Consider the following 15425-nt stretch of genomic DNA (forward strand, 5'->3'; position numbering starts at 1 on the left):
TACAAATACAATAAAAGAGCTAACTGAACAGAATCTGAGGTAGCCCCTAATTTTTCCACTTACAAAAAAAAAAAAACTGACCTAAGCATCTCTTGCCTTGGCCTACCTAGGCTACATATCTGACCTATCTGATCACAAAGTGCAAAAAAAAAATAAAATAAAAAATACTGCACAGTAGTAGATAAGCAATAACATTAAGTTTCCTTTTGAAACAAAATACTCATCTTGCTCACATTTGACCCAGGAACATCTCAAAGTGCAAAAAAAAGTAAAAAAAAAAAAAAAAAAAAAATACTGCACAGTAGTAGATAAGCAATAACATTAAGTTTCCTTTTGAAACAAAATACTCATCTTGCTCACATTTGACCCAGGAACATCTCAAAGTGCATAAAATAAAAAGTGCACAGTATTCACAACTAGGCTATAACTAACACATGAATACAAGGTGGACTACTGCACATATTGCACATACTGAGGGAACATATTTTAAATCACCACATTTGTGATTAGGCATGCATTTGTTACACATCCAACATTATATTAATGTAGTCTACAATTACCCAGCTAATTTAGTGGGAGAAGTGACATTTTTTGTTTTGAACGAGAGCAGTGACTTTAGGCTCGTAAGTTGTCAATGCAATCCGAAGGCATTGGTGGAGAGTACGATCAGTCAGGGAGCAACGAGAGTTGCTTTTTATGGAGTTCATGTGTGAAAAACTTGATTCACATGTGTAAGTTGATCCAAACATACTGAGCATGACGATCGCTACTTTCTTAACGTTAGGGAACTGATGTACGTTGACATTAGTCCAAAACACTGTAGGCCCGTTAGTGCAAAGCTCCTGTGCCATGGTTACAGATGACCGCATGTCAACATTTCGAGTGCGAATTTCCCCTCGTCAATGGAAGGAACCAGTTGCTTTGCTCTGGCGGATAAGTCCCCTTCTATTGCAACAGTGAACGGGTCTCTGACAAAAACTGCCATCTCTGTGGGCAGAACAAGTCCATCCAATCGAGCAGCAAAGTTCATTTTCAACCTCGCAATGAATTCTGTCATCACATCCGTGATTTGTGCGGGGGATGAGATGCATTTGCGGAGTGTCGGAAAATGCAGCATTCGGCCTGTGCTCAAATCTGTTGCGAAAAGGTCCAGTTTAACTGGGAATGCGATCTGTTCCACAAGGTCGATTACAGTTTTGTCTCTGCCTTGTAGTGCCAAATTGAGATTATTCAGGTGTTTGAATATGTCGCTCAGAAAGCAGGCATCTGCCATGAAGTTGTCGTCCAGTATGCGACTCAAGTGCGTTTCTGCCTTTTTTTGCTTGCTGTTGCGGAGAAAAGTTATGATCTCCTCTCTGAGACCACAGAAACGCTCCAGTGCTTTGCCTTTTGACAGCCACCTCACGTCATTATGCAAAAGCAGGTCGTGGTGCTCAGCAGACATTTCTGACAGCAGCATGCGGAACAAGCGGTGTTGGAGGCTTGATGTGGAGCGAATAAAATTAATTGTAGCCATCACGTTGTCCATGATCGTTTTGAGCGTCCCGCTTAGTTTTGCGCACAACACCGCCTGATGCACAATGCAGTGTAACGAGCTCAACTGAGGTGCAACAGCGGACCAACGTGCTGCCAAACCATTCACTTTCCCTGTCATGGATGGAGCCCCATCTGTCACAAGCATGCACACACGCGTCATATCCAGACCATTGTCTTTAAAAAAAGCAGAAATTTTCCCAAAGACTATATCGCCCGTTGTGTGTCCTTCTAAAGGCAGTAGGCAGAGCAGCTCCTCTCTGAAGCATTTGCTGTCAAAAAAACGGACATATATGCACAACTGAGCAGTATCAGTTTTGTCTGTGGACTCATCTACTGCTATAGACATAGTATCAGCTTTCACCAGGTCTCCTAACAGTGTTTCATACACATCTGCAGCAAGAATTTCAACCCTACGAATGTTGGAAGTATCTGACAGGGGTACGTTTTTTATAGCAGATACCACTCTTGTTTTGATTTTATCGTCATTTATCACCTCATCCACGACAGCCAGCATACAGTCCTTCACGGTTTCAGAGTCTGTGAATGGCCTTTTCTTTTTTCCCAAAATCCAGGAAACACGAAGGGATGCTGCGGTAGCTCTCTCTTGGGCAGTAAATGACCGCACCATGGTAGTACTGCTCCGGTTGTAAGATGCAATCAAACTTTGCACTTTTGCTGCCCTCTCTTGAGATCCCTCGGGAAAATTGGTGCGGAAAGTCTGGTGTTTCTCAACGTGGTGCCTCCGCACATTGTAATCTTTAAATACTGCGACGCACTCGTTACAAATTAAACACATCGGTTTGGCGTTTGGATGTGGCGGTAAAATAAACAAGTATTTGTCAGTCCAGGCAGGGTTAAACTGGCGGTTTTCATTGGCAATTTTACGTTTCAGTGTTGAGAAAGACATATTGATAGTAATCTAGGCTACTAACATTACCGGCACGCGCTCTGCATTGTTTGCGTTTTTGCTAGGCTACGTGATCTGTACTACTGAATGAGTTTACATAGGGATGTGCGTTTTTGGCGGGACCACGGGCTGGGCCATTTGGAGGTTGCTTCCGGGCCGCATGTGGCCCGCGGGCCGCCAATTGAATAGCCCTGCCCTATACCATCCCGCCAATCCTATTGGCCAAATAGCGCTTGGCACCACCCCTAAGCATGCGCACGCATCGTATACCTGGGTGCCGCGCGCTATTTCGCACAGATTTCATTCCTTCAGGGAGGCAAATCATCTGTGCCCTAGAATCAACTCGCGTTCTCAGCGGTTTCTACGAACAGTGCTAACTCCTCTTCACGGATGCGATGAATTTCCGAAAATGTAAGGAACCGTGTACCAGGTTCATCACAAAGGGAGACTCAAATGAAAGGTGCGTAGTATGTTTAGGCTTGCATCAGGCACAGGCGGCGCTTAGCAGCCTTTCCTCTTGTCCCCACTGTGATGGCCTGCGGCTCAGAGTACTGCGCTCGAGGGTGGATATATTTTCTAATGTCACCCCCATGTCTAACCCCCGTCATGTCACTTCTGCGGCTGCCGAGGCACCGCACCAGGCAATAGCTTGGGGTGACAAGTGCGACATGGATTTTGAGGACAGGACAGCGCAGTGCTGGAATTTTCTCCACGTCGCTCACTCTCCCCTACCCTGGTGCAGGAAAAGAGCTTTATTGAACCGTTCGTCTTCTCTAACGAAGATTTTCAGCCCACACCGGAGGCATGCGACGCCATCTCCTTCGGTTGTGGACGTTATGACGACGACATTTTATCCATCGCGGCCTCGGGGTCTGAGGATTATACACAACGAGACGCAACGACTTTTATGCATGCACTTCCCCTGTTCACGAACGCCACAATCTTTTCGTGCCCAGACATTTTAACGCGTATGACAGCGTTGCAGGAAGTGGAAATCTTGAGACCGCTAATGCTGTTTCGGGCCGCGTGGGAATGCTTGCCCGACATCTCGCAATGGGTTTTACGCACAATTCGTCACGGATACACCATTCAGTTTCGAAAAGGCCCGCCTCCTTTCCGCAGAATTCTTCCCACGGTTGTGAAACCGAAGGAAATAGTGGTGCTGCGACAGGAGATGTCAACTCTGCTGAGCAAAGGGGCTATAGAAGAAGTACACCCCTCTCAGATGGAGTCAGGGTTTTACAGCCGCTATTTTGTGGTACCAAAAAAAAAGACGGTGGGTTGCGACCCATTCTGGATTTACGCCGTTTGAATCTTGCACTCAGGATTAGCAAATTCAAGATGTTAACGGTTAAGTTTATTTTGTCTCCCATTCAACCAAACGACTGGTTTGTCACGATCGATCTGAAAGATGCATACTTTCATATTCAGATCATCAAGAGACACAGGAAGTTCCTCAGATTCGCTTTAGAGGGCAAAGCGTATCAGTACCGCGTTCTTCCCTTTAGCTTAGCTCTGGCTCCCCGTACTTTTTCAAAATGCATGGACGCAGCTCTGGCCCCGTTGCGGCTCCAAGGCGTTTGCGCTTTGAACTATTTAGACGATTGGCTGGTGATAGCACAATCGCAGACTCAAGCACACTCTCATCGGGATCTTGTGCTGAATCATTTAAACAGCCTGGGCTTACGCACGAATTTCCAGAAAAGTGTTTTAATTCCCTCTCAACGGATAACCTTTCTGGGAATAGACTTAGACTCTCGCACGATGACAGCAAAGCTATCTCTCCCGCGCGCTCAGTCGATCGAGTCATGCGTGCATCGCTTCAAAGCGGGTCGCACAGTGGCAGTGAGCTTGTGCCTCAGACTTTTAGGTCTAATGGCAGCGGCATCCCCCGTAATCCGTCTGAGATTACTTCAAATGCGCCCTTTTCAGTGGTGGACAAAAAGACGGAACATTTCACCCCGTTCTCTTCCGCATCGGATGATTTCGGTGATACGGAGGTGTGTTATGTCGATAAAACTGTGGATGTCAACCGAATTTCTTCTAGCCGGGGATCAACTGGGGATTTGTGCTTTCCGAGAGACTGTCACGACGGATGCGTCTTTGACCGGTTGGGGAGCTGTTTGTCAAGGGCGCCCAGCCCACAGAGTGTGGAAAGCGACACAACGCAGTTGGCACATAAACAGGTTAGAATTACTGGCAGTTTTTCTAGCTCTCCAGTATTTCTCGAATCTGCTGATCGGCCGTCATGTACTGCTCAGGTCAGACAACACAGCGGTTGTGTCGTATCTGAATCATCAGGGAGGATTACGCTCTCGTCCCCTGTGCAGGCTGGTGAGACATATTCTTCTCTGGTCTCAGAACAAATTTCTTTTGATCCAAGCGGTTTATGTCCTTGGACGTTTGAACTTCGGAGAGGATTTGCTATCCAGACAGACTCTGGAGCAGGGGGAATGGAGATTGCACCCCCAAACAGTGAACCTCTTATGGCAGATTTTTGGAGAAGCAAGAGTGGACTTATTTGCGTCGAACATGACTACGCATTGCCCGCTATGGTTCTCCCTATGCCCTCCATCGCCCCTGGGCTTGGATGCGTTAGCTCACAATTGGCCCAAAACCAGATTGTATGCTTTTCCCCCAATTCATTTAATCCCAGCGGTATTATCCAGAATACGGCAGGACAGAGTGGAACAGCTGCTGCTGGTGGCGCCGCGGTGGCACACACAGCCGTGGTTTGCGGGCCTGATCAGTCTGTTAGTGGGCTCTCCATGGGAAATTCCCCTTAGACGGGATTTATTATCACAAGCACAGGGAATGATTTGGCACCCAAGGCCAGATCTATGGAAACTGTTGGCGTGGCCTCTGAGCGGAGTGAGCTAGTATGTCCCGGTCTTTCTGTTGAAACCACCGAGACTATACTGAATTCTAGAGCAGCTTCTACAAGATGCTTATATGCTTTCAAGTGGAAACTGTTTACGACCTGGTGTGGAGTTCGTAATACGGATCCAGTTTACTGTCCAGTGGCTTCAGTACTGGAGTTCCTTCAGGACCGTTTTTCTGATGGAGTGACGCCAGCCTCTCTAAAAGTTTACGTGGCAGCCATTTCAGCTAACCACGACTATATAGATGGTACCTCAGTGGGCCGTCATCCACTGGTTTCTTGTTTTATACAGGGTGCGCGACGGCTGAGGCCTTTCCGCCCTGTGCGAGTTCCTTCATGGGATTTATCTATTGTGTTACAAGGTTTATCAGGGCATTTGTTTGAGCCCCTGGAAACTATACCGGATAAAATCCTGACTCTGAAGACAGTTCTTCTTATGGCTTTATCCTCCCTCAAGAGAGTTTTTTTACAGGCTCTTTCTGTCTCACCCTCGTGCATGGAATTTGCACCGGGCTCTGTAAAGGTGTTGTTGTGACCGAGACCTAATTATGTCCCGAAGGTCGCTTCTAACCCCTTTCGTTTTCAACAAGTGGTCTTGGAGGCTTTATCCCCTGCTGAGGCGGGGTCAGGAGATCTAAGTCTTTGCCCTGTCAGAGCGCTAAAGACTTATGTTAATCGAACAGCCCCATGGCGTGAGTCTGACCAGCTGTTTGTCTGTTTTGTACATAAGAATAAAGGCCATGCTGTCACAAAACAATGCATGTCCCATTGGCTGGTGGAAGCAATATCTTTAGCCTATGAGGCGCGCGGACTCGCTTCGCCCTTAGGAATTAGAGCTCATTCCACGAGAGCAGTGGCTTCTTCACAAGCTTTTCTCAGTAGATCTTCTATGGATGATATCTGTGCTGCGGCAGGTTGGTCCTCACCGAGCACTTTTATCAAGTCTTACAGTCTGGATGTGAGGATGACTCCTGGCTCCCGGGTTCTCTCTGCTTGAGCAAATGCTTCCTTGGATCCCAACTATCAGGTACCTCAGGCGTTATGGTATAGCGTTCCCATACGGTGACGTCACCGCAGCATCGAAGTGACCTATGAAAGGGAACATCTCGGTTACGTATGTAACCGTGGTTCCCTGAGTAGGGAACGAGATGCTGCGGTCCTGGCCGTTCCATACCTTGATAGCATTCTTCTTCTTCAGTTCATGAAATCTGAGCGAAATAGCGCGCGGCACCCAGGTATACGATGCGTGCGCATGCGTAGGGGTGGTGCCAAGCACCAGGGGCGTTGCTAGGGTCTTGATACATTGGGGGCTTAGCCCAGATCCCCCCCATTCACCCCCCCCCCCCCCCCCCGCGCTTTTGGTAACTTGGAAGCGTTGAGCATTAAACACTTCTTTTACAGCATTCAGGTGCATTTTTTGTAGCATTTTAAATGATAGGTAAAACGATAGAATGCTTTATTTGTAGAACTGTAACAGCTATTCACTGAAACACAAATAAATAATACATGAATATTAAAAAATGAATATAAAACTATATATATAAATTTCAAAAGGCAATGTCACCATTATAACCTAGATCCTGTAAATATTAATGCAACTGAATGTCCTTTCTTACACGGCCATGTTTACGGTTTACATATTGTCTGTGTACTTTTTGTTCTGTATTTGAATTTTACCCTTAAATTATATTATAACTGCCTGTCCTAATTTTTACTTTTCCACCAGATAGTGTTTATCGGTTTAATAACTCGTTTACATGGCTGCTCTTTCACCCTCGCCCGCACCCACCTGTCAGAGTATTGTGTATGCGACTTTAAGAGTACTGTGTATGTGACTTTAAAGGAAGCCCTTTTAAGGTAAAAGCCATATATAACGTGAGCTCGCTGAGTAGCAGCACTTGTGTACTTGAACCTCTGTTCGTTATACCTTTTCTTATTAAATAAGAGAAAGAGTCATCGTCTCTGCCTCCTTCCTTGACACCACCTAATCTGTCATTTATTTTTGTTTTGATAATAAATGGAGCCAGCCTCCAAAAGTGAAACCTGTCCTGTGATTTTTTTTTTGTTCTTATACATTAAGTGTTTGTTGTCTTTACATTCAAATAATAATGTTTCAAATAATCTAGAATATATATGGAATAAATAGCATTCAATACAAAATGAGTATCTCTCATATATTAAAATCATAAAGAGTTTTTATGTGAAAGATTTGCTTTGTTGTGCATTAGAACCACACGAGGCATTTTAGTCATATTACAAAATAATTTATTGAGGCCAAACATAATATAACATTATAAACTGTGTCACTTCACCACGTGACAGCAGCAAGCAGGCTCCTGTGCATTCGTTGACATTAAACATAAAAATCACTCGCGCCTGACGCGCTATTCGCGTCCGGTGTGAACGCACCATAGTCACCTGACTTAAAGTTCAATGATAGGAAAGAAACAATGAATGAGTTGTTGTTAATTCTCCATTTTCACTGTATGTTTCATTAAAAAAACGGCAGCAAAACAGCGATTAAAAGCCGTTTAGCTCGCGTCTCGCGAGGTGAGAAAAGTGACATCGGTTGCTATAGGTAGCCTATCAGACAGAAAAGTTGATGCTAGCGATGTTAGGATTTCCTAACCTGAAATAAAAATAATGAAGCAAGATATGATTCCTAAAGTTATTTAGTATTTGCTTCGGTAATACCAATTGGGGAAAATCCTATCTTAGACTCTTTCTGTAATACGGCCCCTGGTATTCTAGCTAGCTATCCATCTGAGGGGAATAACGTTAATTTACACATCGTGTTTCAATCGCCAAATCAGATGTATAGGCTACTTCATCTACATTCTTCACCAGAAACGGATTATGGCTCACAAAATGGATTAGTTATAGGCGAAATAGTAAGGTCCCACGTACTTTATATATACAGTACATGTTCTGCATTAATACCACAGTAAGTACAGGGCTAGGTACGTTAGACCAGGGTTTGCTAAAGAGCCTTCACCGACCTGAGCTTAATGATGAGGGAACGGCGCCAGTAGATAACTCTTCTTGCCTCCTTATTTTACTTTTTAAAAAGTGTCTAATGTCCATAGCTACCACCAGAAGCCACAAACAACAATGACAGTAAAGCCCAAAGCTCTTTCTCCTCAGGCGCGCACTCTAAGCTGTAACCATAGTAACTTTGATCTGCTTGAACACATTTTAATCGTCTTTAATACATGATTGATTCCGAAGGATAGATTAAAAGACCCGGTCATTTTTTTTTAAATAAATACAAATTATAAAAAAAAAATAATAATTATCAATAAATTAAATTTTTTGAGATCCCGGGCTATAAAAAAAACACCCGGGGCTGAAGCCCCGGATGCCCATGTCTAACGACGCGCCTGCCAAGCGCTATTTGGCCAATAGGATTGGCGGGATGGTATAGGGCTTCAGACATTCATCACACCGAGGGGTGACGTCACCGCAGCATCTCGTTCCCTACTCAGGGAACCACGGTTACATACGTAACCGAGATGTTTCACCATTTTTTCAAAATATTTGAAGTTATTCAGTGTTAATTTGCAGAAAAGGTAAAGAAAGGTAAAAGACTTTAATGGAAAAAGATCTACTCAGTTGTGCACAACCAGAAGTTAATTGTTAAGTTCTTGTACGTAGCAGAAAATGCCTAAAACTCACTGGCCAGTACGGGGATCGAACCCGCGACCTTGGCGTTATTAGCACCACGCTCTAACCAACTGAGCTAACCGGCCCGATTGCACACTATATACATCTACACGAGATGCGACAATAGGATGCGACCAAAGCGGCGAGACGCGACAAATCCCCGGCAGTGAAACTGGTAACTCGTTCTTTCTATGACGTAACGTTACTGATACAATATTCAAATGATTTGCAACGGGCGCTTTGTCGAGTCCAGTTCTGCGACATACGGCGTTACAATATTTTAACTCACTAAACTTACTGATTTATAAGCACAAAGTAATGAACCAAATGTATGGCTCGTTGGTCTAGGGGTATGATTCTCGCTTTGGGTGCGAGAGGTCCCGGGTTCAAATCCCGGACGAGCCCGAAATTTTTGAAACGTCCGGGAGAAACGAAGGAAAGTTCACGACTTTATTATATTTTAGTGTGCACATTAAGATTAGTGTGCAAGAAATAAGTGTAATGGGTAACATGGTACTGAATCAGATAAACAAAGGCAAATCGTATCACTTCTCATGCGCTGGTAGGGTTGCCACCTTCAATAAGGGAAGCCTGCCACGATAACCACATGTCCGATGACGTGCCAGTGGTGGTAAATCACAACATGTTTTCATAAAAATCTTAAATGCTAATGAACTTTAGTAATTGTATAAGGTGGCGTGAACACAGATTTTGGATAAAATATTTGTCATTGTTTGCAGACAGTAACACCATCCAAACAGTGAAATCACATAATAAATAACCGATCTATAAACATTTCATGTAAAACACAATTTTGTTTCATTATTAGTATTAAGTTAATGTTTTTATATAGTGTATTGTTAATTCTACAGTAGCCTATTGAAGAATGCAATCATTTAAATTAGTTAAGTTGTTTATTTGCTTCACATAGGCACTGTATTTTTATTGTTAAATATATCTCTCTTATCTCTTATTAAAATAATGCTTATGTGTCTGACTGTACACCTTAACCGTGATATACAAATCGGTAACACTTTAAAATAAGGTTCATTAGTTAACTACATTAATTAACATTAACTAATAATGAACTGCACGTATACAGCAATTGTTCATCTTTGTTCATGTTAATTTCCACATTTAATAATAATTTATTAAAATCTTGTTAATAGTTAATGCACTGAACTAACATGAACAAACAATGAACAGCTCTATTTCTTAACTAACATTAACAAAGATGAATAAATACTGTAACAAATGTATTACTTACTCGTCGTTAGTTGATGTTAGTTAATACACTAATGTTTAATAAATGAACCTTATTGTAAAGTGTATGAATGTTGTTCTCCCGAGGCATGTGGTCGCACATCTGACAAGCCACCATTCGAAACAGAGAACACTCGCCGACAAATTGTGCAATTGGCTTGATACTCATTTGCACTGACACTCTCCAGCCAAGTATTTGATTCCTCCCACTCTCGTCGGTACTTTTGCGTCCGCTTTCGTTTCAGCACAGGGCCGCATTAAGACTATAAGGGGCCCCCGGGCTTTACCTCTTGAGGAGCAATAAGGACTGCCAATTTGCCCGAGGCTAGTGTGAATGACGCTCGGGATGTAAGGTCACTTGCCCGATCGGGCCAGTGCTGTAGGGTGTGCGTTATATGTAGTCTATGATATCGTAATTGTTGATTTAACGATCTGATATTATGGAGTATGCATCTCACTTTACAAAAAACAAACAAAAACACACACATTCTGTGCATGCATGCACTACGTGACATAGTCTAGTAGGTTAGACTTGTGCACTTGATTTAGTCTTAACGCCTCAGAATTCAAATATGCCCCTGTATATATTTCATATTTATATAATTTAATATCTATGTTAACCAATTTTAAACAAAGAGTGCCGTTTTTCTCCAAATATTAGCATGATTACAAATGTGATGATTTTATTCAGCGTACAGTTTAATAAACAAGAACTTAATATCATGTGACTTACATTTTAGACACCAAATCGTCTGTTTCGCTGTATTTCGCCAACGAAAATGGTTCCAAAGTCCACAGAATTGTTTTGCGTCTCTGAGCAACACTTCCTGAGTGAATCAGCTGCTTGAATGAATCGGTTGAATCTCAATGATTTGCTCCTTAACAGTGATTTGCTGCCACCTACTGGCGGGTTTAATTTCAGGTTTAAAGTGTCTTCATTTTTTTAATAATTCCACAGTATTAACCGTTTTATATTTTTCATAAGTTTTATGCATCTGTAACTGCTCTTGACTGATAGATTTTTAATAAAGTTTAATCTATTCTATAGTTATACATTAGATTACAACTTCTGTAACTGAAAATCTCTTGTTTTACCCTCTATGGTACGGAGTTGCCATATGGCAACAATTAATTTATACCCATTTATTTGTTATTCTGAAATAACTACGATATATCACATTATGGGAATTAAAAGGGTAGGCCTTAAGGTAGCCAATGATGTGCTGTTTTTAAGTCACATGACAACTGAATGTCCTCCCAAAACTCCTTTTTCCACTATCACCCTGACACAGAAGACACCTGATGAAGTGCTCCAGAAATTGCTCTATTAACCTAATTTCTAAACATCTTTTCTCAAGGGGGATTTTTTTTGCAACATCTTTGGTAAGTAAATTTGATATTATCATTCACAAATCAATTTTGTTTAACATAGTTTTACTGTATGTGAAGAAGGACTTGCTGTTACGGGGATTAGCCAATCAGCGGCTTCGTTTCGGGGTCACAGAGAGAACACAGTTTTAGCGCTGACAGTTTTTAGTTTCGTTTTGAGTTGGTCGTGAGATTGGCCGGTAAACGCATCGTAGATATTACTGAGGTGAATAGTTGTCGTCCGTGTCGATATCTGTGCATGTGTGCGTTCAGAGACATAACCACACACATACTGTACATACATGAAGACATGTTGACTCTGCTGACTGTCAATAAACCCATCGAAGAGATTTACAGCATCCAATTGCATTCTTACTGATGCACCACAGTGGTCACTTATCCCCAACTAGCTACAGTTACAGTCCTAGCTATCAAGTCGTCATTACAAAATTGGTCCTTCGAGCCGGATCAGTTTGTGACCGCTGTGTGTGAGGATGTTCCCATATTTGAGAGAGGAGGCAACGCCACTTCCTGATACTTGCCCGAGACGTCAGATACGTCCGCCAACCTGGTTTGCTGACTATGAAGTCTCCCTGCCTGTTGTGGAGAGACCCTCCCCAGCTGCAGCACTCTCCTCACAGCCTCACCATCAGATGCAGGAGCCCTACTACGGTGGTGACAGGATCGATCAGCTGTTAACATGCACATCCCAGCTTTATGATCAGTGGAACCAGACTGGTGCTCGCCCTAAGTATCCCAGAGAGTCAGCGTTCTCAGGACCCCATTATCAGAGCACCCCAGACCCACTGTCTCACAGAGTAAACTCAGGGGCTTCACCTGAAATATTAGATGAGCTGCAAAAGATTAGGGAGGATAACCGGAGACTTCAACTTATCATAATGGAGATGCAAACACAGCTTAGTTCAAGCAGAGGCCCAGATCCATCACACCACACTGCTCTCTCCCCCGAGGAGTACAGCCTGCACGCGCAGTCGGGAGTGCTCGCCGCGGCCATTAGCTCACCAAGGCCCACAACACAAGCTACAGTCCATAACACATTAGCACCTGTGCAAGTACCCAGTGAAGTAGAAGTGGACGATGAAGACTGGCCCTCCCCCCCCCCTCCAGTGGCAGATGTTGAGGAGAAGCCACAGCTATCCACTACCACACTGCCCAAAGAGTTATTAGCAGAGCTGATGACATGCCTTAAGAAAATGGGGATCACTCAAGAGCAGCTTCCTGGAATGCCGGCATTTGGCAACGATAATCGGGTTGCATCTGGTCAGATGGGGAGGTCACACCAGCCAACGGATCCACAAGTCCGTCCACAGATATCACCCCCTTTAATTCCTCATGAGCCAGGCGCAGCTAATGAAACCAGACACGGGGACTTTCACTCTCGCCGAGCAACAGAGTACATATATCGGGGTCCGCAACCCACCATCCCAGACTTTAATAGAGGGGACCCACGCGAGTTTGCTAGGCTGAAGACCTCCCTGGAAAATCTCCTCCCCCACGAAGTTACGGAGAGGATTAAATATCAGATTTTAGTGGATCATCTCAAATTTGAAGAAGCGCTCCTTATCGCAGATTCATACACCAACTCTACACAACCCTACACTGACACTATGGCCTCATTAACAAAGCATTATGGGCAACCTCACCAGCTAGCATTAAGGCGCATTACAGACCTGATGGAGGCGCCTAACATTCGTAGTCAGGACATCACTGCCTTTAAAGGATTTGCTCTCAGAGTGAGAGCCTTGGTTGGCATGCTCGACCAGCTTGGAGAGAAAGGTCATATTGAGCTTCAGTGTGGGTCTCATGTCACTAGGCTTATGTCCAAGCTTCCACAAGACCTGCGGTCTGGGTTTATGAGATACCTACATCCCCTCAGCATCCGTGTCCCTACGCTATTAGACTTCGCCCGCTGGCTGGAGTTTGAGCTGCAGATTCAGGAGTATGGATATGAGTCCCGACCCAAAGAGAACCCAGACAGTAAGAGGGATAGACGGAATGACTCAAAGTTTGGCAGGCTAACCACAGTCCTCCATGGAGCTGAACAATCTTCTAGTTGCCAGACTGTCCCAGTATTCTCATCTACCAGTGCCAACCCACAAGGCAAAGTCGCCCTACCCTGTCCATACTGTACCAACGCCCTGCATTATCTGAACCAGTGCACTAACTTCAGCCGGTTAACCACTGAGCAGCGGAGAGACTGGGTTAAGAAAAACAGGCGGTGCTGGCGTTGTGGTCGTTGTCACCAGGCAGCGCAGTGCAAACTAAAGGCCAGGTGCAAGAATTGTGATGGCAGACATCTGGAAGCTCTCCACGACCTTAACATTAGACCAGCCATAGTGACACCAGCCACAGAGAACACATCATGCTTAGTGAGTACTGCTAATGAAGTTCTCCATCTGGATAGGCCGTCTGGCAGCAGTCAGGTGCTCCTAAAGGTGACAAAGGTTGTGCTACATAATGGACAGAATGCCATGGAGACCTACGCGATACTGGATGATGGGTCAGAGTGCACGATGCTACTTCCAGCCGCCGCTAAGGAGCTTAAACTTAAAGGGGAGTCAGAGAACCTTGCTTTAAGGACAGTGTGCCAGGATCTTAGGGTTCTACAAGGAATGTTCTCAATTTTTCCTGCTAGGCACCCCCAAAAGACTTACAAGATCCGGAGAGCCTTTACCGCTGATCAATTGGGCCTTGCAGAGCATTCACAACCGGTGAAGACTCTACAGCGCAAATATAAGCACCTGAGGGGACTTCCTTTGCAAACACTGGAATGCGTTCACCCCATGGTCCTCATTGGGTCAGACTATACGCACCTGATCACCCCAGTAGAGCCGGTTCATATGGGTCCACCTGGCGGACCAGCTGCTGTAAAGACCAAGTTGGGCTGGACTATTCAGGGCCCAACCAACATCATCCAACAGCATCTTCAGCCGCAGCAGTGCCTGCATATATCCACACAGTCACCCTCTGCAGAGCTCCTTTATCACGTGGAGAAACTATGGAAAATGGATGTACTGCCGTTCAGGAGTGAGAAGATAGTGATCCGCTAAAAGCAAGATCAAGAGGCAGTTCGCATGCTGGAAACCAGGACAGTGAGGGTGGAAGTCGACGGAGTACATCGCTATGCCACCCCCTTGCTTCGTGTTAATAACATGCCGCGTCTCCACGCCTCAAAAAATGCTGTACTGGCGAGTCTGCGGAGCACTGAGAGACGTCTGATGAAAGACCCAACACGAGCATCAGCCTATGCAGCAGAGATCCTGAAATTGGAACAGGCGGGGTACGTGAAGAAGGTAGCAGAGGAAGATCTGGGTACATCAAGAGAGTCCTGGTTTATACCTCACCACATGATGAGTCATAATGGGAAAAACAGACTCGTATTTAACTGCTCCTTCGTATACAAGGGCTACAACCTAAATGAGCTTCTACTGCCAGGCCCCACATTGACCTCCAGCCTGCTAGGTGCCCTGTTGAGATTCAGGGAGCATTTTGTTGCTATAAGCAGCGACATAAAAGGCATGTTCCATCAGATCAGGTTACTGCCAGAAGACAGATCCCTGCTTCGTTTCGTGTGGAGGGACATGAACAAAGAGGCGCCACTCGGCGTCTATGAGTGGCAGGTCCTCCCCTTTGGAACAACATGCAGCCCCTGCTGTGCAACGTTTGCACTGCAGAAGCATGTGACAGAACACAGCCAGATAGAGGAGGAAGTCCGGGTGGCCGTCGAGAGGTACTTTTATGTGGATAACCACTTACAAAGCCTCTCCTCCTCTACAGCAGCAAGAC

The 15425-nt window shown here is 44.7% G+C and overlaps 2 non-coding genes across 2 annotated transcripts; one reads left to right on the forward strand and one right to left on the reverse strand.

Moving 5' to 3' along the window:
* Nucleotides 1-8999: 8999 nt before the first annotated feature.
* Nucleotides 9000-9073, reverse strand: trnai-aau (transfer RNA isoleucine (anticodon AAU)). The gene has a single exon. It is a non-coding gene; the product is annotated as a tRNA-Ile (tRNA).
* Nucleotides 9074-9320: 247 nt separating this feature from the next.
* trnap-ugg (transfer RNA proline (anticodon UGG)) lies at nt 9321-9392 on the forward strand. The gene has a single exon. It is a non-coding gene; the product is annotated as a tRNA-Pro (tRNA).
* The last annotated feature ends 6033 nt before the right edge of the window (nt 9393-15425 follow it).

The sequence above is a fragment of the Carassius carassius genome, chromosome 10, assembly GCF_963082965.1.
Source record: "Carassius carassius chromosome 10, fCarCar2.1, whole genome shotgun sequence".
Lineage (NCBI taxonomy): Eukaryota > Metazoa > Chordata > Actinopteri > Cypriniformes > Cyprinidae > Carassius > Carassius carassius.